Source organism: Corvus cornix, chromosome 1, assembly GCF_000738735.6.
Source record: "Corvus cornix cornix isolate S_Up_H32 chromosome 1, ASM73873v5, whole genome shotgun sequence".
NCBI classification, from domain to species: domain Eukaryota; kingdom Metazoa; phylum Chordata; class Aves; order Passeriformes; family Corvidae; genus Corvus; species Corvus cornix.
In genome coordinates this window covers 115516692-115540061 of record NC_046332.1, presented here as the reverse complement: position 1 = coordinate 115540061, position 23370 = coordinate 115516692, and the positions used below count along the sequence as shown (strand labels likewise).

General features: G+C 47.1%; 1 protein-coding gene across 2 annotated transcripts in view; it reads right to left on the bottom strand.

Moving 5' to 3' along the window:
• The window catches only part of KCNJ6 (potassium inwardly rectifying channel subfamily J member 6), a 148549-nt gene extending 129159 nt beyond the window's left edge, over positions 1-19390 (bottom strand). For both annotated transcript variants that reach the window (XM_039553472.1, XM_039553476.1), the window contains exon 1: positions 19176-19390. The gene's annotated coding sequence lies outside the window, so the exon portion shown is untranslated. The remainder of the gene's footprint in view (positions 1-19175) is intronic.
• Between the last annotated feature and the right edge of the window lie 3980 nt (positions 19391-23370).

Genomic DNA, 23370 nt, shown 5'->3' with positions numbered 1-23370 from the left:
CACTGAGGTCTTTTTCCTCCTTTATTGATGAAGCTTGAATTCAAAAAGATCCTGAGAAGTTAAACTGCAAAGACAACTCTGAAAGTGTCCTTTCTGCAGTGAAAGTTAAGAGTGTCGTGGATTTTATGTCTATTTTTCATCAGCATTTACGGTGCAATAAAGACACATCCCAGACTCTGTAAGGATTGGGGAATACCACATTTGAGCAGGGGGAGTGCCAAAAGAGAGAAGCCTGCCAAAATACAGATTACAAAGGAACAAGGTTTTAGGCTCAAAGGTTGTTCAGACTGGCATTGTGTGAGCGAAGGAAGCAGCTCTGCTGCCCAGCTGCTCCAAGGATGCCAACAGTTGTTTGAATCCTGCCAGGGGGCCGGGTGCCAGTGACAAAAATGAGCAGAGTGGAACATCTGCTTTTTGTGATTTCCGCCCAAAAACGAGAGAGGAACATTCTGCTGCTTCAAAGCACTCGGCTGGAAAGCCCTGAAAGGGTTTCGGAGTGCCGCACACGCTTTTGTGCTCTGCTGCTTTCCCCAGCCCACGAGCTCCAAGTGCCTCAAGACAAAGGCATTGTAGGATTGGCATTTAGGCTCAGTCCTAACTGCTCATGGGGTCCTGAGCCCGGGGTGACTCAGTCAGAGCTCTGGAGCTTTTCTTGGGAAAGGCCTCCCCTCATCTCCTCCTCCTCCTCCAAATGTCTCAGCGAGGCAGCCAAACACCCTTCAGTCTCCTTCAGGATCTGCTCCTGGCAGACACAACCAGGCTGTTGGAACCCACAAGCAGCTTGGTAAAACATCTGTCCTGCCTGCATTCCTGAAGTGCTGAACACCTTAAAGAAACATTTGGCTCAGAGCAACGTCACACAACTTTGGAAGCATTTAAAGTAGAGGCTCTGTGGTGGCAAAGAGTCATCAGGCACAAAGAAAGGCTTTGGATCCTTGTTCTCAGGAGTGGGATGCTCTGCTTCTCCTGGGCCTGATTCACATATTTCAGGGCAGAATATGCGAGATCTAGAGCGTGTTTGGGAATTTTGTTCTCTAATTTTTCCCGTCCTTTATTATTGTAGCGGATTATTCTTGGGTTTTGTTACTCTTTGTTTTTGTAGCCAATTATTCCTGTTTTAGGGCAATAGTCTGTGTTGCTATTGGAGTTGAACCTGGTTTTTCAGACCTTTTCTTCACCTTCTTGAGATCATTTTGGATGCTAAACTTACCCTCTAAAATACTAAAAACGTTATTTTATCCAAGACAGAATTGGGCACTCCACAGACCCATCTGGACACATCCTTCTGTGCTGTCAATGCACCTCTGGTAACTCTTCCTCAGCACATTTTACAATTAATTTTGGGGCCATGAGAAGGTAATTTCTCCTAGATCAGCTTTCCCTGTTTCCTGATTAGAACACTGTGGCAGATGGTGCAATGTCTTAATAAAATCAAAATATATGACCCTGCTCAGCTTCTTTCTTAGCCTGTGTTGATCTACTGTGGAATGAAATGAGGCAGGTTTGATGCAATGGGCTGTTGATAAAGCCATTTTGGCTTATATTTCCTCTTGCCTAAAGCAGTTTTTATTTTTTAAAGAGCTTAATTTAAGGTGAGTGGTCCATAATTCACCAGTGTTTCTTCCTTTTTCTGCCAAACATCCTTCATGTTTAAGACAGGCACCACATCTGCTCTTTCCAGCCTGCTGGAATTTCCCTCATTCTCCATGAATTCTGAGGTAGATTTCATGTTGTCTCAGACTGTCCTTAGGCTATTCTTCAGGTTTAATTGATTTGAGAACATCAAGCTTTATGTTATGTCTTATCCAGTTCTAGGGAAGGATCTTCCCTCTTGGGTTGAGTAGTCCCTTGCTCACCACAGGCCTTTCCTGTGCAAAAACCCACAAAAAATATTCTTTATCCTACTAAATATCATCTGTATCTTTCCTTCCTGTTGAAAGTGCGACAAAACTCTCCCAACACTTCCTCTTACTACTGATTTACTCCAGATTAATTTCTTTCTATTACTGCTGCCTCTTCCAAGCTGAACTTCTCTTTGTGTTTCTTGCTTTCCAGTGTTAACCCCTATTTCCTTCAGAAATTATCTTTAATGTCACGGCACAGTCTGTGTGTGCTTTGTTCTTGTGAGGCCGGTGTGAAATTCTCCACTTAGCTCAGTTAACCTCTTGGTTTTTTATACTTGATCCGGATTCCTCTGTGTGTGTGTGTGTGTGTGTGTGTGTGTGTGTGTGCCCTTTCTCTGGGGGACAGCTTTCCCTAACTGCTGCAGTTTTCTACAGAGTTCCCCCAAATCCCGATGACTGACAGCTCCTGGAATTTGTGTGATTCTTCTAATTGCCCACAAGAGATTAGATGTTCTGATCCTTTTAGATCAGTGATCTTCTTTCAATCCCCAGTGTATTAGCACCTTGTTCCTCTTCTCTCCTATCACTACCTGGCGCTTGTATCAAGTCCTTCCCTGTGCAAAATATGACTGGAAAAGCACTGGACAAACCTTCTGTGCACAGGAATTGCACCAGGAACTTGTTATCCCAATCATCTCATATGTTGTCTGTGCTGATGCAAAAATACAGGAAATGAAGGGGAATGCTCAGATTTGTTCAATGGATTGATTCATTCACTGACTTCATCCCTTTTAGAACCTCAAGAAGCTTGGCTCTGATTTTAGGCCTTTGCCAAAGTCAGTGGTGTTTGCACACACCTGGAAACTCAGAATCATTTGAGTTAGAAAAGATGCTCAAGATCATCCAGCACAACCATTCCCCACCACTGCCAAAGCCACCACTAACCCATGTCCCCAAGTGCCACTTCAAAGTGTCCCAAAGATGAAGATGCCCAACTTCATTCCTCCTCTTTCTCTATGCTGACATTGCTTCTGTGGCAAAAGTTTTGCAATCATCTAAAGATGATAATACTGATAAAGGGAGACTGCAAGAAAGATGGAGAGTTACTTTTGACCAGGGCCTGAAGTGACAGGACAAAGGGAAATGGCTTCAAACTGAGTAGGTTCAGATTAGATATTAGGAAGGAATTGTTCCCTGGGAGGGTGGGCAGGCCCTGGCACAGGGTGCCCAGAGCAGCTGGGGCTGCCCCTGGATCCCTGGCAGTGCCCAAGGCCAGGCTGGACATTGGGGCTTGGAGCAGCCTGGCACAGTGGGAGGTGTCCCTGCCCATGGCAGGGGTGGCACTGGATGAGTTTTAAGGTCCTTCCAACCCAAACCATTCCATGATTCCATGATCTATTGCTTGGTCTTTGAGATGTCCTGTGTTGCAGTGCGTGAGACTGCACCGGTCAGGACCAGTGGGGACAAAACAGGTCTGCAAGTGGGACCATCCATAAGTCTTGAACCACCCCCTTTGCACAAGGAGCCTTCCCACATCTTAATATATTATTGTCTGCTGTTCCTGTGTTTTGGATTAGCCCGTTGGCCTCTTCCCTTTATACTTTATTTGGTCCCCATCTAGAAAGTTCCCCACTCCTGATTCTCCCATTGGTTTCTGCTCTCCTGCCCGCCCCTCTCTTTTCCCTTCTGGTTGTTGTACCTTCACCCTGCCCTTACCCCCCCTCCTGGCCCTCAGTCCATTGGCTCTGGTTTCTCCCAGCCCCATATAAAAGTTGTACCCTTGTCCTCCCTTTTGCCTTTTGTTGCTGGACCCTCAATGTGTGGAATAAATCCTGCTTGCTGGAACCCCATACAGGCGCTCCTTCTCACCTCTTTTCCACTGATCACTGCACTGTGGATGTGTGAGTGAGTGGCTGCACCATCTCAGGTGTGTGGCTGCACCTTTGCTTGGCCCCAAAGCGGCTCCGTCCCGTTGGGGATGTTTTTGGAAGGCCACGGCACTTCACCGCCTTGCCATGCTGGCAGCAGTCCTGTGTTAAAATGTTCATGCTCTTGCTTATGGACATTGTGATGCTCTTAAATCTAACTTAAATACAACATGTTATATTTAAAACTCCAGCCTGTATCTTGTATTTTGTAGCTCTTGAGAGCTGCTGGGCCAGTGCCTTACCAAGCAGTTATCCTAAATGAATTCTGGTGCTTTGTTTTAAGGAAGACACTGAATCCTGTGGTGAATTAAACCTGGGACACTTTGTTGTAGAGAATTGCTGACTTGGGCTCTCAGAGTTGCACAGCAGTGCTACTGTGAGGGTATTCCTGTGTCTGGAGAAGTCCTGGCTCTTGGTAGGAATAATTCTCCAGGCAACAGCACCACACTGAAGTTTTGGGAATAAATGAAGTCCTTGCACTGCATTTGTTCCATGCTCTGTATGCCCAGAAGGGAGCTGAAGGCCTTATGTGCATGTTAAATAGTGGGATTTTAATAAATAAGTATTGCTACTCATTTAATGTTTTCTATTAATCTCTGTTCAGACACGTTGGGAGAAATTCACACCCTTACTGAAGGAAAGACAGAAATTCTTCCCTGGAATGTGAACAGGTTTCCAAAGGTGCTGTATTCGCTTGGACTCGGCTGGTTGCACATCATTCTCTCCTCTCTCCATCCCACCACTGCAATTCCAGTGGGAATTGGTCAACTTCGAGTTTGTGCCTTTCTCCAAGGAGGCACCTGGACGTGGCTGTGCTGTGCTGGGCTCTTGAGCTGGGTTTTCCTCCAGCTTTTGCACAGGGGTGGTTATGTAATGCTGCAGCAGCATGGAGAGACAGGAACTGCTCGATGAGGAGAGTGACAGTGGGATGGAGCACTGAATTCCATGAGAAAGGTGAACAGCCTCAGTTTGTGACAGCTAAAAGAAGGAAGTTCTTTAATGGGAATTATTCAGATTAGAGGATAAATGTGCCAGGCAAAATGTCCATCTGTGTGTGTGTGCAACGAGCTGCTGCAGCCCAAGGATTTAATCCAGTGACCTGATGAAAACATGGATAATTGTGTACTTAGCATGAGATCCTTGTTTGGTGCAAATAGGTGACTATTTACAAGAGTTGGCCATGGAATTCTTCTTGCATCTCTTTCCATCGGATCTTCTTTTCCTGGCCCTGTCACTACTGTAGAGCTGTGCTGCATCTCCTGGAACCGTGCTAAGCTCCAAATGTTCCTCTTTCTGTGGGAGTTGCTAGAGGCAGGAGAAAAGCTTCTCCTTTAGATGCTACTGAAGAGTTCAGAATGCTGGAAATTAGGAGAGAACCATTATTTGATTTTGCACTGAGTGTGTGTCCACTGAACACTCCGAGACTTTGATGGATCTGAGGGAGGCTAAAACAGAGCCTTGCAGCGTCGCCCTCCAGGTCCCTGTCCTGATGCCACAGGTTTGTTCCCTAAAATAAACTCTCCTTGTGGTATTTTTTTTTAGTAAGGACTCTGTTCTTTCATCTTGGCCCCTTGCCTGGAGAAGGGGCACAGGTTAATAAGGGTTAATCGCTTTTTTGTTTAGAAAATGGCATTCTCTGCCTGCCTGTGGTTCGTGGTCTGAAGGGTTTTCCAGCACTTCTTAGTCCCTCAGCCTCATATTTTGAGGACAAAATTTGTCATTCCAGTAGGAGACAGAATATATATCCAGTGGGGAAACAACAATCTTCAAGACAGGTGAGGATTTGTGCTTAAAAAATGGAATTTACTCCTTTCTAATCTGGGCAAATTAAAATTTTCCTGCTCCTCAAAACAGGATAATTCATTCTCTTGTCAATGTACCTTAAAAACTTGAGCTTTGTCATTGATATATATTGAGGAAAAGGGATGAACACCTTCAGGAGGGATGTGGGAAATCCATCCAAGAGTGGAGGGTAACCATGGCACATTTTCAGAGGCCCAGTGGGGATAAAAGGCTTTGTTCAGCAACCTTGAGAAAATGAAAGAAAAAAAGAGGCTTTTTCCTTTTTTTCCCCCTACAAATATAAGGAGCAGGAGAAGGAGCAGAGGTGAAAGAAGGTGAGGCAAAGATCAGCCACTTGAGAGGGAGTAAATGATGAGTATTTAGTTCATTTCAGCACCTGAAACAGCTCTGATGGCTTTGGGTATAGTCCAGAGATCTTTGTAGTCACGAAGCTGAGAGAGAAACTGGGGAAAACAATCTGTGCAAAAGCAGAGTGGAGCAAGGGTTTATCTGTTTCAGAATTCCTTGTAATCCTCTTGCTCTGCTTTTAATGGCAAAATGTCTAATTCAAGTCACTGCTGCAGCAGTGTAAGTCAATCAAAAATGTGACTGTCTTAGGAAAAAAAAACCCACCCTGATTATACGATACTTAATGCAGTTAATTCACATTTTCAATTATTATCCCACAAGGATATGCCTGTGAGGAAAATATCACTGTGCTAAAGTTCTTCCACAAAGATTGATAGAGATGACAAAATGTAATTAAGGGTTTCAATTTATTCCCACTGAAATGAGTTGGGAAACTCTCAGTCACTTCAAAAGCAGCCACCACCTTTTATGTTTGGCCGGGATCAAAAATATCCACTTGGAAATATCACAAGCAAACAAGGAGGACTCAGAAGTAACTAAAGCAAAATTCCTGAAGAGTTCTGTATATCCAGACAGCTCTGTGGGCTCTGGCAGGGCAGAGCTGCTCACACAACAAATATTAGCCAAGTGAACGATTAAACTCTTTTATTGACCTTTGTTTTGTTGCAAATGTCTTAAAAGTTTCTCAAATTATTCTTATTCCAGTGCATGTGCACATGGAAAGGATAGAATTAAAATGTTTAGTAAAGGCAGGAATTTTATGAAGGTAACACCTCATAAAGGAAAATTCCAAACCCATTCCTGGGCTGGGATGCTGTGCCCCTACTTTCTGCATGAGAAGGCTTTAGGAATGAAACATAAACCTTCTAGAAATGTGACACAAATCTGAACAAGATTGCCAAGAAATCATCCAGTGATGGACTGCTCACACAGAAAGTCAAGTTACACCCTGAGAATCAGCCAAGTTAGCAGCAAGAGACAAGGATGTTTCAAGTGGAAGGAATCATGAAATCTAAAAATTAGAATAATGAACATGAAAGCATTTAAAGTCAAACGACATAAGAAATTCCCCGGTGACTGTACACAGGGAAATGATTTATTGTCCTTTTAAGGAAAATAAGAAGGCACATTTAGGGAACAACAGGCTGATTAACCTTCCTTCACTCCTTGGGAAAATTAATGAATATACTCTCAGAAAAGCCATTTCCAGAAAGATGAAACACAAGAATATGGTCAGGAACAGCCAGCTTGGATTTAGAATTGTAGAATTTAGAATAATGGAAGGGTTTGGGTTGAAAGGGACCTTAAAGCCCATCCAGTGCCACCCCTGCCATGGGCAGGGACACCTCCCACTGTCCCAGGCTGCTCCAAGCCCCAGTGTCCAACCTGGCCTTGGATACTGCCAGGGATGGGGAGTCCATAACCTCTCCAAGCAATACATTTATCCATGGCTGGCAAATCTGATAGTTTTTTACCACAAAATGTCTGGATCTGTGGATGAGGGGAGAGTAGCAAGTTTTTAGTAAGACTTTCAACACCATCCCAGAGTTTTGCTGGCCAAAAAAAGGACAAATGGAGGGGATGGAGGGACCGTAAGGAGGGGTGGGAAGTGGGCTTGACTTCTGAAAGGTCTGCAGATTCAAATCTCACAGCTCCTGGTACCCCTTGGGGGCTGATTCCTTTTGGGGCACCAAAGGAATCTCAGCCTCCAGCTGACTCCAAACTGGAAGGAGCAGTGGATGCACAGGGATTCTTCAGGAAAGCCAGAACAATGGGCTGTTGAGACTCATGAAGTTGAACAAGGGAAAAAAACAAAGTCCTGCACCTGGAAAAGAGCAGCCCATGCATCAGTACAGGCTGGTAACTGGGATAAAATCTGGGAGCTCCACAAATACCCACTTCCACATGGATCAGCTGTGCAACCTCCAGCAACGAAGGCTGAACGTACACTGGGATGCTTTGGGAACAAATGGCTGAGGAATGGGATTATTCCCTCTGCCTGGCACCTGTGAAGGACCTCCAGAGCTCCCTTCTAATCTGTTTTTTCTATGATTCTGTGGAATTATGTAATAATTTTTATATTCTGTATTTTTCGTTAGGTTTTGTTCCGAGTTCATTTAAGATTCATGGCAGGTGTTAAATTAGAGCAATAACTCCACATACACTGGACAAGAGTCTTTCCACATGCACCAAAACCCTGGAAGTTGGGAGGACAAACAAGATTAGGTCCTTGTACAAGATTAAGTCCTTGACTTGGCACAGAGGAAATAGGCAATATAAAGGTAAAGCATTTTATTTTCCAGTTAATTTTATGAAAATTTCAATCTGGGGAGAGAAACTTTTTACACTTTTTAAAAAAAAAAATTTAGTTCTAACAGTTCTAATTTTGACCTCTCTGCTGATCATTAATTCATGTTTATGCAGCTGCATCAAGCTACACTGGTCCTCTCCTTTTTGCCTCCCATGTTGGTGTGGGAGATTGAGCAGAAGTGCTAATTCTAATTTATTGAGTATGGTTTTGATAATTACAATTAGAACTGGAGAGTTAGGTTTGAAGTTTAGGCTTTTTCATTTTGTGTGTGAGTGTGTGTGTGTATGTAGGGTTTGCTTTGGTTTGGTTTTGGGTTTTGTTAGTGGTTTGTGGTTTTTCCTGATGGTGCACCTTCACTAATGATGGTCAATTCAATCCGAGGTCAACTCAGAAAAATGCACTTTTTAGACTGTGACTGTGCTAAAATGTGGAATATGTGCTTTGGGCCCAGCCTCACTCAGCTTCAGATTTCACTGAAATGAGAAATTTGCCTGAAACCAGAAATTGTTGTGGAAATTTAAAGTTCTTCCTCTGTGTAATTTGCAAACAGTGAAGTCGGATTTTTCTCCCTCTTCTGCTCGTAAGGAGGGTGCCTGAGGCGTTGTTTTCAAGAACAAAATGAAGATTTCTTGCCATTTCAGTTACCACTGTTTGCTCCCACCTTTTCCAATTGCACAGCCCAGCTCCTGGGCTGGTTTTTGTCTTGAAACTTATGGGGTGGCCCTGCCTACACATTCGATGGCTTGAACATCACTTTTAATGGGCTTTTTATGGACTGGTTACTGCCATAAATCGTCAGGAGTCTGTTAGTGCACTACTTATTTCTGGAAAACTTCATTAAGGCGAAGTAGGAATAAATCTGACTTTATTCTGCACTTCTAAAAATAATATTTAAAACATAACAGATGGCTTAATATTTTTATGGCACCATTTCAGCTGTGCTCACCTCAACCGCTCTTGACTGACGTTCCATGCAGGTGCCAACAGCCATTAATTTTAAAATAAGCTGCTTTGAAATCTGTTTTCATATTTACTCCCAAATCCATGCTTTGGACCTAAGGCAGGCTGACCTTAATTAAAGATCAAGCAGAAACACTCAGGCTGCAGCTCCTGGTAAATGTTTGGGTTGATGCACATCCACCTCTGTTGAAAATGTGCTCTTCCATCCTGGGGAGCTGCAGAACTCCTATGGGAGCACCACGTGCTTGTTTTGTGGCCAAATGTGAGAAACTCCATTTAAAATCATCCCACTGGGAAAGGATTTGGAGAATTTGTAGAGGTTTCTAGAATGTGTTGTTGGATCACCTTCTCTCTCTCTGCTGGCTGTACATTGACACCGACAAAGCACAAATAGGAACAAAGTTTAGGCTGGATTATACAAATATTTCTGATGCCAGTCTGAAGGAATGAAGTCATCCTGGGATGTGCTAAGGAAGCTGCATGTCAGACCTCTCTCTCTTCCATACCAGCCTATTTAAAATAAATTTACATTTAAGGTCTGATATGAAACCCCTTGAAGTGAACAGAGAGACTTTAATGCTCTTTGACTAAAATGAATTTAGAAGGTCTCATATTTTCTGTGATTCTATTTCTGTAGCAGCTTGGTAGGTTTTACTAGCCCTGAGCATTTCCTGCAAGGCTTCCTCCACTTTCTTTTGTTATTATTATTTCCCCTCATGTTAATATCATAAATCTTTCCTCTGGTGTAATTCTAAGGCCCTACCTGATTTGCCTGCTTAATTCTCTTCTAATATTTGAGTTGTGCCCAAACCCACCAGTTTGGCTTCTGAAAGCAGCTGGAATTAAAAACAAAACAGCAAACAAACCACGAGTTCTGCTCTTTGCAAACATTATTATTATTATTATTATTATTATTATTATTATTATTATTTTCTTTGACTTTATATGATATTTCTGTTGAACTTCTGGAGGTAAATTGGCTTCATATCTGCCATCCTTGTGTCAATGGAAGAGCAGAGCTCTTTCCTGAAGCAAACACCACTGGAAGGCAGCGTGTCAATAGCAGGCATTTGCTGTTTATACACACAGGGTCCTATTTTTTTTCTGGAGAGAAGTTTATAAAAAATAGTTATTCAAGGAAAACTATTTTCTATACATCCAGAAGGCAAAGGCTTTGGTAGTGTTGGGTCAGTGAATTCACTGCTGTAGCTCAGACCACAAATTTGCCACTTGCAAGGAGTAGAAAATAGTGATCAGCAACATCCAGATGTTTCAGGTCACCTAAATTCCAGGGAGCCATGCCAGAACTGTGGAATGGGCTGTTCCAAATATGGGAGTCTTTATGATCCAATTCTAGGACTTCTATTCCATTCCCTTTTTTTTTTTTTTTTTTTTTTTTTGTATGTTGTTTTCCTTTCTCTCTCGAGCCCTTCTCCTTCCCACCCCTGCCAAATTTCAACCTTACATTTTGAAGGACGCTTTCCTTCCTCTGGCTAGAAACGAAGAACTCAGCCAGACCCAGGATTTGGAACTGCAGCAGAAGTTTGGGGTCACCCTTAAACCTTTACGTGCTGTTGCAGGGAAAAGTTTCACGGTGGTGAATATGTGGAGAACACCTACAGTAAATCAATCCTTACCAACAAAAAATAGCACATTGTAAATGTCCAACATTTAATTACAGTCACCATCGCTAGGGTATTGCAGGTATGGTTGGAATATTTTCTTGGTCACTACAATGTTCTGTTTGCTTGTTTCTCTTGCAGGTTTTAGTGGTAACTTTGGTGTATTTGGGGGAAGTGGATTAACACTGCTTTGTTTGTAATCACAGAAAGCTTGGGATGCACTTTATGCCTCAATGTAATTATGCCTCGTAGATAGAATCCAGCAGCTTCCCAAGGATTGTTCACATCCCTCCGGGACACTCTGCTGACATAAACATGTATCTAGTTTATTGAACATGATTAACTACCTGAAGTATTGGCATCCTTGTGCAGTGAATCACACCAGCCCTGGATTTTGAGATGACTGCAGAGACGCTGGATTTGGTGAAACATGCCCGGCTTGGTGGACACACCATGCTGGGTGGCCCTGATGGGCTGGCATCCAGCTGCCTCCTTCCCCCTCCTCCCCTCTACGAGTGCTGGTGGGTGAAGGTTTGATAACCCCCAGCTCCCATTCGGTGAAGGACTAAATGAGGCACTTTATTTATTTCTCACGTACCAGCTCTGCTCTCCTGCACTTGTAGCAGACAAAGCCAGCAGAGTACTGAGGAGAACACACCAAAGCTGGCACAGATTCCCTTCCAGCCCAGCCTCCTTTCCTCTCTGCACTGACACTGATCTGCAGCCTATTGCAGCTGATGACAATCCTGAGATCATTAAACAGCCCCTGGTTTTAATTAGGTAAAAAGGAATCCTTCCATTTCCTTGCCCAGCTGTGTTCTCCCTGCCCCTGCTGTTGGTTCCAGCTCTGAGAGTCCAAGGCCACCTCTGAGACCAGGGGGCACTGAGCCACTTCAGGCTGCAGCTGCAGAGTGTCAGGGACAATGTGAGATAAAAATAAGCCTGACTTCTACATAAACTTGGTACTTTTTATAAGCCAGGCAGGAAGAGAGTGATGCAGGACAGTGCAAAGAAGTTTAGTGGGCTCAGTTCTGTGAGGGAGCTCTGAGGACAGGGACTCATCTCCCCCACTTTCTGCACCTGTGGATGGCCATGCTGATTTAATTATTAGACAGGCATGCCATGAAACTTGAGGCACCAAACTGTGGTGTCTCTAGAAGCCTCCTGAGATCTTTGATGGAATAAAATTACTTTTTGGAGTTTCCCCTTGGAGTTGCTCAGCTCTTTTCATTGATGCTCTAAGGGGAGACATCATTGCTCTGCACAACTCCCTGACAGGAGGGGGCAGCCAGGGTGGGTTTGATCTCTTCTCCCAGGGAACAAGGGACAGAACAAGGAGAAACAGCCTCAGGCTGTGCCAGGGGAGGCTCAGGGTGGACACCAGGAGGAATTTCCCCATGGAAAGGGAGCTCAGGCCTTGGAAAGAGCTGCCCAGGGAGGTTTGGAGTGCCCATCCCTGGAGGTGTCCCAGGAAGGGCTGGAGGTGGCACTCGGTGCTCTGGGCTGGGGACAAGGTGGGGATGGGTCACAGCCTGGACACAATGACTTTGGAGGTCTTTTCCGACCTTAGTGATTCCGTGATTCCATTCTATGATACTCTAAGAAGCCCAGGGAAGCTGCACTTCCGAAGCAGGCAGTGCCTTTTGGAGATCTTTCTGTGAAAATCTGGCCTCATGGAAATCAATGGGGAATTAACTCTGCATGTCCAGACAGCTATTGAGCGGTAAGGAGGTTCTTAATTACAATCATTTAACATAAACGCTTCTTTTCAGGAATGGGAAATTGATCTGGCAGGCTGATAGAAACTGCAGACTCTGTGTGTCAGCAGGAGATGGTGGGAGAAAAAGCAGGAAGGTAGGAAAACCCCTTTTCTCATTCTTCAAATAACTACTCTGAGAAATAATTTGACAATTGCTCATTGTTCTAATGAACCCCTGCTCTTGATTATGATAAATACTAAATTACACGATAATTTCTCCTCTGTTTTCATTGACAAAGTTGTCTGTATTGACAAGACACAATGAGGTTATTTTTTTAAATGGCAAGCAAAAAGCAGAGGATTTCCTGCAATGCTGCAAAGTGTTCTGAGCTGGAGAGGCTGGTGCAGGGATGGTTGTGATGAAGCACTGCAGAACACAGTTGATTAGAGCATTGAATTAACGATGCTCTCGTGCAGGCTCTCATCGTGCCATTTGTTCCCTCAGCCTCCCGTTTCACCCTTTCAATCTGCACATTAATTGTTTTCTTGTCCAGAAGTGTTTTGGGGTTGTTTTTTTATTTTTTTTTTTTTTCTGAGAATTCAGCACAAATGCCAGCACTTGGCTTTCATCAGGAAACAAGCCCCAGTGTTCTGCTCCAGAGAGTCACAAAAAATCCTGTGCATGGTGGCTTCCTCAGGTCAGCCTCCAACAGTCTCTACAGATTAGAGGGATGTGGGATAATCCAGACCAGCTGTACAAACCTGTGATCTTCAGTGTTTATTTGCCTCTGAAATGCCATCACTGCTGCGGCAGCAGCAATCAGACCAGGGACTTCTCTTCCTGAAGGCACAGTTGAATCTGAAGACCCAACACAGGTCAAAAGCTATGAAGTGAAATTAAGTCAAGACTGAGGCTGTTCCTGCGGGCCTGTGACGGGTTGTGGAACCATATCCAAGGGTTTGTTGAAGCACCTCTCCCCACCCAAATTGTCTGTAACCTCCTTTAGCCATGGGGCACATGAGGATCAGGCCTCAAAGCCAACTGGCAAAGTTCATATTTACATTTGTGCCAGCATCCCAAACGCATAAAACCCCAGAATTATTTGGGTTGGAAGGGATCTTAAGATCATCCAGGGTGAGACAGGGACACCTTCCACTAATCCAGCCTGCTCCAAGCCCTGTCCAGCCTGGCCCTGGACACTTCCAGGGATCCAGGGGCAGCCATAGCATCTCTGGACAACCTGTTCCTCAGTTTTAGGATGAGTCAGGGGCTTCCTGTGGCTGAGAGGTTTTCCTGAGGGCTTGGATGTCCCCAGAGATGTCAGAGTCTGAAGCTGAGCTCCCTCAGTGTGGACATGGCCAGAAAGGGTAGGTAGGTTGCTGGCAGTCAGGATTAATAAGAGGCTCCCTGGCTTAAATATTTGAGCCTTCACTGTCTGCACTCACACACAGAGTTATTAGTGTAGATGCTTCTAAAAAACTCCTTAAATCTCTGTGGAATCCTAATTTACTCCTGTGAATTGCAAGCTGTGTGTGCAAATGTGAAGGGTTTTCTGACTGCGAGGCAGGCTCTGCCCTTGGATACACTCCGGTATTTTCCTACCAGAGCGAGTCAAGAAAGTAAATACTTCTTGGAAGTAAATAATTTCCAGCTGAAGATTGGTGGGTATTGTGGATATAGACTTCCAGCTACCATTAATGTCTAACCTGAGGTTGTAACTGGCAAATAGCAGCAGAATGGGCCTTTGCATTGTGGCTATTTTTTAATTCAAAGCTCTCTTGAGTAATACTCCAGAAAAAAAACTTCTCTGAGCAGCCCTTGGCACTTATGTTAAAGCTTCTTGTGCAACCTCTGGCATAAACTGGGGCTTCTGCAGTCAGGGCTGTGGAGAGCCCTTGCACTCATGAAGATTTTCAAGGGGTGTTCAAGGCCAGGCTGGATGGGGCTCTAGTGGAAGGTTCCCTACCCATGGCAGGGGGTTAGAACAAGATGATATTTAAGGTCTTTTCCAATCCAAACCATTCTGTGATTCTATAATTCTACGATTTTACTGGGCACTGTGTGACTCTGAGGGTAGAAGTTGCCTGTTTTTGAAGAACTTGAAAATCTCCCCCCTTTGTTTTTTGTCCTGTGTCTGAGGACAGGATGTTCTGCTGGCCACATGTAGGAGCTCGTGAATAGACTGCAAAAATCCACTTGAAGGAGCTTTTCAAATGGCAGCAAGGTGTGTTTCCTCAGCTGCCAAATTCCCGTGGCCCTGGGTGATGTTCTGTGAGGCAGATCATGGGTGAGGAGTTAATTGAGGAGGAGGTGATGAGTTAAATGAGGAGTTGAAGGTGCTCTGAGCCTCCTTATGGACAGGATCCACACCTGCCATACTAAGGACAGGAAAATTCCAGTCTCTCCACCAGAATTTTGATCACAGAGCTTTTCCTCCTCCAGAACCTGCATGGACAGGACTGATGCCATTGATGTCCTGCTGAGTGTGGGGCTGGGATGGGCTGGTGTGGGATGTCCTTTTGGCAGAGACTCCACAACACAGTCAGGAGGCTCTGTCAGAAGGCTCCAGCTTGCACCAGCCAGTGTCCTTGGGCATCATTAAAAATTGCAGTGCTGTGTGGAAAAACTGGATTCAATAACCTCCAATTGTTCAATACTTCTATTCCAGCTATTAATAAAACATAAAAATTGTATTTTCAACATCAGCAGCATTCTAGCAAAGCATGTGGAGAAAACCTCCAAAAGCCAAGCAAGTAAAAGCCAAAAAAAAAAAAAAAAAAAAAAAATCTTCCAGAAAGTCAAGTGGAAATGAGATTAAAACTTTTCCCTTGGGTTTGCTGTTTGGGAAATTTGGGATTTGTCAAGAAACATCACATTCTTTCTGCACAATCAATATATAAATATTAATACTTAATATATTGGGAATATTGTTTTCTAGTATCGAACTGCCTCCACCAGTAAAAATTGTACATCCACACAAATGTAACACATTAACCTGAACCTTACATATTTTTAAAAACTGCCCCTGGTTAATTGTCCCAATTAAAAAGTAACATCCTGGAGCAAGCAGGTGATGGAAGCACTGAACAGAGGTGCAAAGCTTTTAACAGCAATAAAAACCAAAGAAATTATAAAATAGGAATGTGATCTTTACAATGCATCAAGCACTGCTGCTGCAGACATAATTTCATTTATTTGGGAGAGTGTTAATAGGAATTATTTTACTTCTTACTTTTATAGAAGGATATAAACAAATCCTGAATAAAACTGTATATGTAAAAACATCATGAGAAGATCATGACAAACCCAGTAATCCTACACCAATGGTGTCCAGAGTTCCTGAGAGGTGAAAGAACATAAAGCTTATACCTCAACCTATGGTGAAATATTTGAATATATCCCTTGTGATGGGTATTTTATGAAAATACAAATGAAATTCTGTTTCTCTTACACAGTTTGAATGAGAGATCTTATTTTCCTTCCAAAGTACCACGCTTCAACAAAATGACTACAAAACAAGGCTCCAAACACATGCTTGTGAAAAACAAGTCTTTTCTGCAGTGAAATAATGTATCTTGGGAAGCTCGAACTGAACGTGGTGCAAATGCACTGGCAGAAATTCCACGAGGAATTGTGTCTTTTACTGAGCTGATTGGGGCTGTGGTTGTGGGGCTTTCGGTCGGTGTTGCTATAATTAATTCTTTCCTTACTTGCTTATGAGGCAAAATTGTTTGGTAATGATCTGATGGCATTGTTGTGACGCTGCAGGAGCACTGCCTTACGTAAGGAAATCAATAGCTTCAAGTATTGCAAATGGTTTGGTAGCTGCCCTGAAGAGTTGGCTTCTGTTACTCCTCCTTTTCCCACAGGAAAGTAATGAGTTCCTGAGCTTGTACTTACAGTTCGGGCCTTTATTCCCATATTCCCTGGGAGACAGGCCTGGAAATGGGAGGCCCAGCATTATAAAATCCAGGTCTCTGTTTCCATAAAGGCTTAACTCATTAGTTCACTCAAGAAGTGGAGTTAGGGCAAAATGTGGATTTACATGAGAAAGGATTTGTTATTCTCAGCAAGGAATTTGCCTGGAGTCCCTGCACAGAATCACAGGATGCTTTGGGTTAAAAGGCACCTTAAGAATCATCCCATGCCAACCCCTTGCCAGGGACACCTTCCACTAGAGCCTTACCCAGGAATGCCCACCCTGGGCATCCCAGGAATCAGTGAAAAACCCAATTAACTCCCATACTTGACTAGGACTCACCTATGTGGTTGTCTCTTCCACAATTATTTCAAACAGAGAATTTAAAAGCAAGAAGGAAGCCAGGCAAAGCAGGAAACCAGTCCTGGTGTGACTTGATAGATTTCTGATAGTTAAAGGATGGCCCAGAGAGGCCGGGGATTTGGATTCCAAACCAGTAATTCTCTGTGTACCTGTAGTTTACTGCCTATCAGCACTGAGGCAAGATCGAATAAATTCTGTTTGCTTAATGAAAAATGAACATCCTGACACAGTGAACAGCCCAAAAGTGGCTAAACCATCTCTGTCTTCCCCAGTGAAGAGTATTAATTATGCTGCTTGCTTTCCTAGACTAATTTTTTCCCAGTCTGAAGTGATAAGTGCATATGTAACTGCTAGAACGAGATAGGTATAGGCACGCTGAGCCAGTGATTCACAACCCATCAGAGCAGGAAATGTATGCTGGCTGTTGGTGCATTATCACTAACCCGAACACTTTTTCTCCCTTCCCTTTTTGTATTGATTTAAACTGGTCACCACCTGTCTGAGGAGAAGAGGGCTCGATCAGGAGGTGTTTTTGTGGTGAGCTGATCACGGCTGACCGGCACAAACTCCACCTGTACGACTGTGCCCCTCAGCAGTGGGATGGCTCCCTGAGCTACGAGCACAATTCCTTCCAAGTGCTATTTCTCCACGAGTTTTCTGCTGGCAAACCAGCCGAGGCTACGCATTTCTCACAATTTCTGCAGGGCTCCTCTCACGGGAGCTGTGCGTGTGAACGGTCCTGCTGGGGGATGCAGTTACCTGTAACAACTTACAGAGAACCGCTGCAAAACAGTCCTAAAAAACATCCTCGAGCGAGCTCGTGGAAAAGATGTAATTTTTTCATGTCTTTTCTCCCAGCTCCCGCATTCCTTTGGCTCAGGAAAGTTTAGTGGCCCTGGGTGAGTCTTCCTCCGGCTCCTGGCACCCGGCGGGGAGCGGCTGGGGGGGAATTTAACAGCGGGGACACCGGTGGGGACTCCCCCTGGTCCTCCCAGCGCAGAATCCCCAATTCAAGCCCCCGAGCTGTGCTCTCCCCGCGCTCTCCCCGCGCTCTCCCCGCGCTCTCCCCGCGCTCTCCCCGCGCTCCCCCTCCGCCCCGCCGCTGTCCGCGGTGCTGAAGCGGGGGCCGGACCGGCCCGGCAGCCGAAGGCAGAGAGCCCCGGGGCTGTCGGAGAGGTCGAGGAGCGGGGGGGAAAAGGGATGCATCCTAAGCATCCCAAGCAGCCATGAGGAGCAAACCCCGAGGCAGCTTCCCGGAGAAGATGCTCCGGCCACGGCCACTCGGGAGTCCCTGGCTCCTCGAAACTGCGGCCCCTTCCCCACCGCGGTCCCCCGGCCCTTCGCCGCCCGCTTTTACCACGAGAGGAAAGTTTTGTCTGTGGTCTCTTTCTCCCCACCTCTGGCACCGGACCTGGCCTGGAAGGGACGGCGAGGACCGGGGGGAATAGAAGAGGGGGGGAGTTATCTCCTACTTATTTATTTATTTAGCGCTTTCCTCCCTCAGGTCGCCATGGTGATACCGAGCTCACTCTCCCTCCGAACAAGAGGAGACGGGCACCCCTCCGTGAACACCCCCGTCCCCTCCGCCACCCGTGTCCCCCGGGGGAGGCTGTCCCTCCCTGACCGCCCGGCGGGGCCGCGCCGCCCCCTCATCCCGGCTCCGGCTCCTCTCCGCCCGGCCCCGGCTACCTCCAGAGCTACCCCGGCTCCCCTCAGCCTCTTCCCGGCTGCCCGCATCGACCCCAGCTCCCCGCAGCGCATCCTCCCCGCGCTGCCCTCCCAGCGGAGAAGTGAGACGGGAGCAGCCAAAACAGCATCGCCCCCCCGCTCCTTGCCTCCTCCCCGCTTTGAAGTTCTTCCCAGCTCCGGCACCGCCGCTGGAGCGCCGCTGGGGGAGGGGGCGGCCGGGCGGACGCCGTCCCCGGTGTCCCCTCCCGCGGTGCCCGGTGCCGAGCCCCGGGAGCCGGGGGAGGCCGGAGCAGCCCCGGCCCCGTCGCGGCGGCGGCGCTTTGCCCGAGGGCGTGGGGATGCGGCTCCCACGCGGTGGTTTCCGCGACGGCAGCTGGAAACGGGGACCTCGGGGCCGCCTGCCCGCCCCACCGTGTCCCCCTCGGCCGCGCTTTCGCCGCTGCCACTTCACCCCTTGCCCAGCGGGAAGCGGCCGCGGCTGCTCGCCCCCGGGTTACATAAGTAACGCGCCCCGAATCTCTCGGCACCGCCGCCGTGGCTGCCCGGGGGCTCGAGGAAGGGCGTTTTTTGGGCAGGGGCGAGATGGAGAAACGCGGCGGCAGCGAGCCGTGAGGGCACAGGCACAAAACCCGCGAGCCCCGACCCATCACCTGCGCAGCGTCCCCTCGGGCACGGCAGCCCCGCTTACCTGGCCGCTGCTGTCACTCCATGCCGGCTCCCCGCGGGACGGGACGGGCAGGGCGGCTCTGCCCGGCGCTGCGCCGGCTGCGGGGGCTCGGGCTCCGTGCGCGCGTCTGAGCGCCGCTCGCTGTCACACGGCCCCGCGGATGCTGTCGGGCGTCTCCATTCCCCACCGCCCGCTCGCCCACCTCCCGCCAGCGCGCACCCCCGGGGGGCAGCGGCACCCGCCGGCCGCGGGGCTCCGCCGGAGCGGGGGGCGAGCGGGCGGCCGCGCCTGTGCGCGGCTGTGCGCGGGGCGTGCGGGCTGTGCGCGGCTGTGCGCGGGTCCGAGCGAGGCGGGCGGGGGAGGCGCGGCCCCGCGGAGCGGCCGCGGGCGGGCGGGCGGCGCGGGGGCTGCACCGGGGGCTGCGCTGGCCCGGCGGGCGCGGAGCGGAGCGCGGAGCGCAGCGCGGGTGGCGGCAGCGCCCTCTGCGGGCGGCGCGGGGCGGCGGGGGCGGCGCGCTCCTTCCGCGGGGGCGGCCCCGCTCCGCCTGCGCCGCCCCCGCTGGAAGGGAGCGCTGCGCTCCCGCGGGGATGGGGCTGCGGAGCGCGGGGCGAGCGCGGAGACCCGGCGCTGTCCCTCCCGCCGGGATGCGGCCGCCGGCTGCGGCTGCCTCGGGAGCGTCCCGCCCACCCCGGCGGCGTCCGCCCCGCGCAGGGATCACGGAATCATGGAGCGGTTTGGGGTTGGAAGGGACCTTAAATATCAGTTTGTGCCAACCCCCCGGCCGTGGGCAGGGACACCTTCCACTAGCCCGGGTTGCTCCGAGCTCCATCCAGCCTGGCCTTGGGCACTTGCGGGGATCCAGGGGCAGCCACAGCTTCTGTGGGCACCCTGTGCCGGGGCCTCCCCAGCCTCACAGCAAAGAGAACCGCACCCCGGGTGTATCCGGGGAACACCTGGGTTTGTGTCCCGCAGTTCTCTGGTGCATAATGAGGGCTGATCTCACACCATGAACAAATCTCCACCCCCTTTGGGGCACTTCCCAGCACCTTTCCCTCCCTCCTCGCTCATGGAGTCTTTGGCATTGCTTTTCTACTCTCAGGCTCGGCTGAAATTGGCCAACAGATCCCCCATTCCTAGGTGGAACAGCTGCCAGGCGAACAGGCAGGTGCACACCTTCAGACATCAACAGATACTTTACTTCAACCTCCTTTGCTGAGAAAACCTGGCTGAAAAGTGGAGCCCAGAAGTCCTTTCCAAACACCATCATAATCATCCTTTCCAGACCACTCCACCTGCTGAAAAGGTGAAAGTCACCTTTTGTATGTGCACTGTGATAAATTACCCATATTCCAAACTTTTGCCCCTGGTCAGTGGGAAACAGAATGGGATTGTGGATTTTCAGGTAACATAAATAATAACAATCTGCACTTTCAAAAATCGTATCACTTTCTCTGTAATTTTTTTTCTTAGATTAGCAGCAAGCTCAGCTCCACACCCCATCTGTGCTCTCTGACCATGGATCATCAATGATCTAATTTTTTTCTCCTTCTGAGACAAAAGTAATACTTTAAACCAGCACCACTTTGACTTGTAAAATCTCCTTATTTGCATTTCCTTTCTCACCTCACCCTTTCTTCACACCTTCCTACATTTCCTAATGTACTTTCTGGGAATATTTTTTTTTTTTCTTCTCTCTGAAATTTCATCTGAGCCCGTGTAATTGTGTGGTGAATGTATTATTATATCATGTTAGACTAAAAAATGGCTGTGTTCTTGTGCCTTAAGCTTTTCCCATAAAAGGGAACCTCGCTGAAAAGAGCAACATGAGGCCTCTTCTTCCTGGGAGATTTGCACAACTCTTAATTTCTTCCTGCAAACTACAGTTCTTTAAATCTCTTCCCTTGTGCTAGGACCAAATCTCCTGGAACAGGAGCTGTTCTCCAAGCTGAAGCTGCTTTTCTAGAGCCTGCTCTACTTGTTACTCATTTTTCGTGCTTTCATTTGCCAACAGAGCGGGAAGACTGGGCACATTCAAAATGGAGAAAGGGTTTATGTGAAAGGAGGATATGTAGGAACTTATCCTTTCTGCCTTCACAGTCCTGACACAACGTGACGTGTTACAGGCCCTTTTAACTCTATTAATTGTTAAATATTTCAGGAGAAGCAGCATATGAGCGGTTAGGTTGAGCTTGGAACCATAACAGCATCATTTAATTGCACAAACCCTTGTGCTTTCCAAATGGCACTTCTTCTCTTGGGGCACAAAAACTGAAATGGCTCTGGAACAGGTGCACAAATAATTCTTTTATACTTGGCCTGCTGTCCCCCTCCGATCTATTTGTCTCGGTTGCAGCTCGCTCAGTGTCAGCTCCGTGAATCTCCCTGCAGAGCCTCTCAGAGTGGATTAACACTCATGCCAAGACACACTGAAAAGATCCCTGCTGCTTCCTTAAGGTGCCAGGCAGATGCCTGACTGGTGGGCTGCTGGGATTTCCTTTCCCTTTCCACTTCAGTCGAAGGCCAAGGCAGAACTTGAACTGGCAGTGCCTGAATCTGCTCGTTCAGGGTGATTCCAGTTAATGGGCTCTGACTCCGTTCCCTCCCAGCTCCCTTTGGGCACACAGTCCCAGAAATGACTTCCCCAGACTTGTGCCATGCCTGAGGGAACAGTTTATGTCAGGAAGCACAGTTTGTATCAGCGTGAGGATTTTGGAATTGGTTTTGGATGGTTAAACGATAGGGAAAGCAGAGGAAGGGGTTGGCAAGAGGTGGAGGGGATGGGTACATCCTACTTTAAATGCCTAACTTTGGGTTTTACTTTAGGAGCCTGCTCTGCTCAGGCCGTTGAGGACAGGATCCCACAGAGGTCAGTGCACCTAAAATAAACTTCAGTTCTGATGTGCCCTCTGGAGGGTTTTACTCCTGGGGGTTGTGCAGAGGGATTTTATGGAGACAAACTGCCTAAACCAGGATCTGGTACATCCTTAACCCCTCCAGTTTTCATTTTGCCAAAGCAACAGGGCATTTATACAAGGAGAAATCACTTGCACCACATCTCTAGGAGTGATTTTTAGGGATGTTTGGTACTGGTGTTTCAGTGAACCCACAGCTCCCAGTACAAAATGGGAATGCAGGTGGTATTCCCATGACCTTATCCTACAGGTTTGTGCAGATTCATGTTAGTGTGATTGAATTCAGGATCACTGAGGTTGGAAAAGAGCTCCAAAATAATTAAATCCAAGCTGTGACTGATCCTCACCTTGTCACCCAACCCAGAGCCCTGAGTGCCACCTCCAGGTATTCCTTGGACACCTTCAGGGATGGGGACTCCAAACCTCCCTGGGCAAATGCAATCCCACACATAAAAACCAGCATTTGAAGTCTGAGGAAACTGAGCCAGAGGCATTGGTTATTCTCTTCAGGAATTTTGACTTTCCTTTTGTACATCCCTCCTTACCTCTGAAAGGGATAAGTAATTAAAAAGGGGTTAAAAAGTAGGAGTTATTACTACTGCTAGTAAATAGTAGATGAAAAGTAGTTAAATCCAAAACATGTCTGCAGAAGAATTTTGTCCTCAGAATAGTGTTTTGTACATAAACTCTGAGTTTAATTACTTTAAAGAGTCTGAGTTTTTTATCCTGTCTCAAAGGATCACTGTTTATCTGCAAGACAAGAATTTTCCAATGTTCTCAAAATTACTGGAGTTACCTGGAGATATCAAAATCACTCCTGAGCACATCAAAAATCATCTGTTTTTATGACTAACATGCACATTTGACAGTCCTGGGGCTGGCTGATCCTGACCTGTGACTCTTTAGGTACCACCATAAACCAAAACCTCATGAAAATTAAAAGTTGGACTCGATCTTGGAGGTCCTTTCCATCCTAAAGGGTTCTGTGATTCTGTGATCAGGCCCGGGGGTGTTTTGATATGCAAAGGGAACAAATCATCTGGCAGCTTGGGAGAAGCCTTGCCTAGAGCCTCCTTTGCTCCTCCTCTTGTTATGACACTTTCCCTGCCTGGCCTAAGAAGTGTAAGTCTAGATATTGCCTCAGCCCATATGGCAACCCTGAGAGGTTTTTTTTTGCACAGCAGCAAGGAAAGATGTGGTTGGAAATGTCTGCTTGAAGATCAGCTGAAACAGTTTTGGTTCACACAAGCTGATAATATTGTCAAAGGGTCAACATTTGCTAATCCGAGGGGAATTTTAAATCC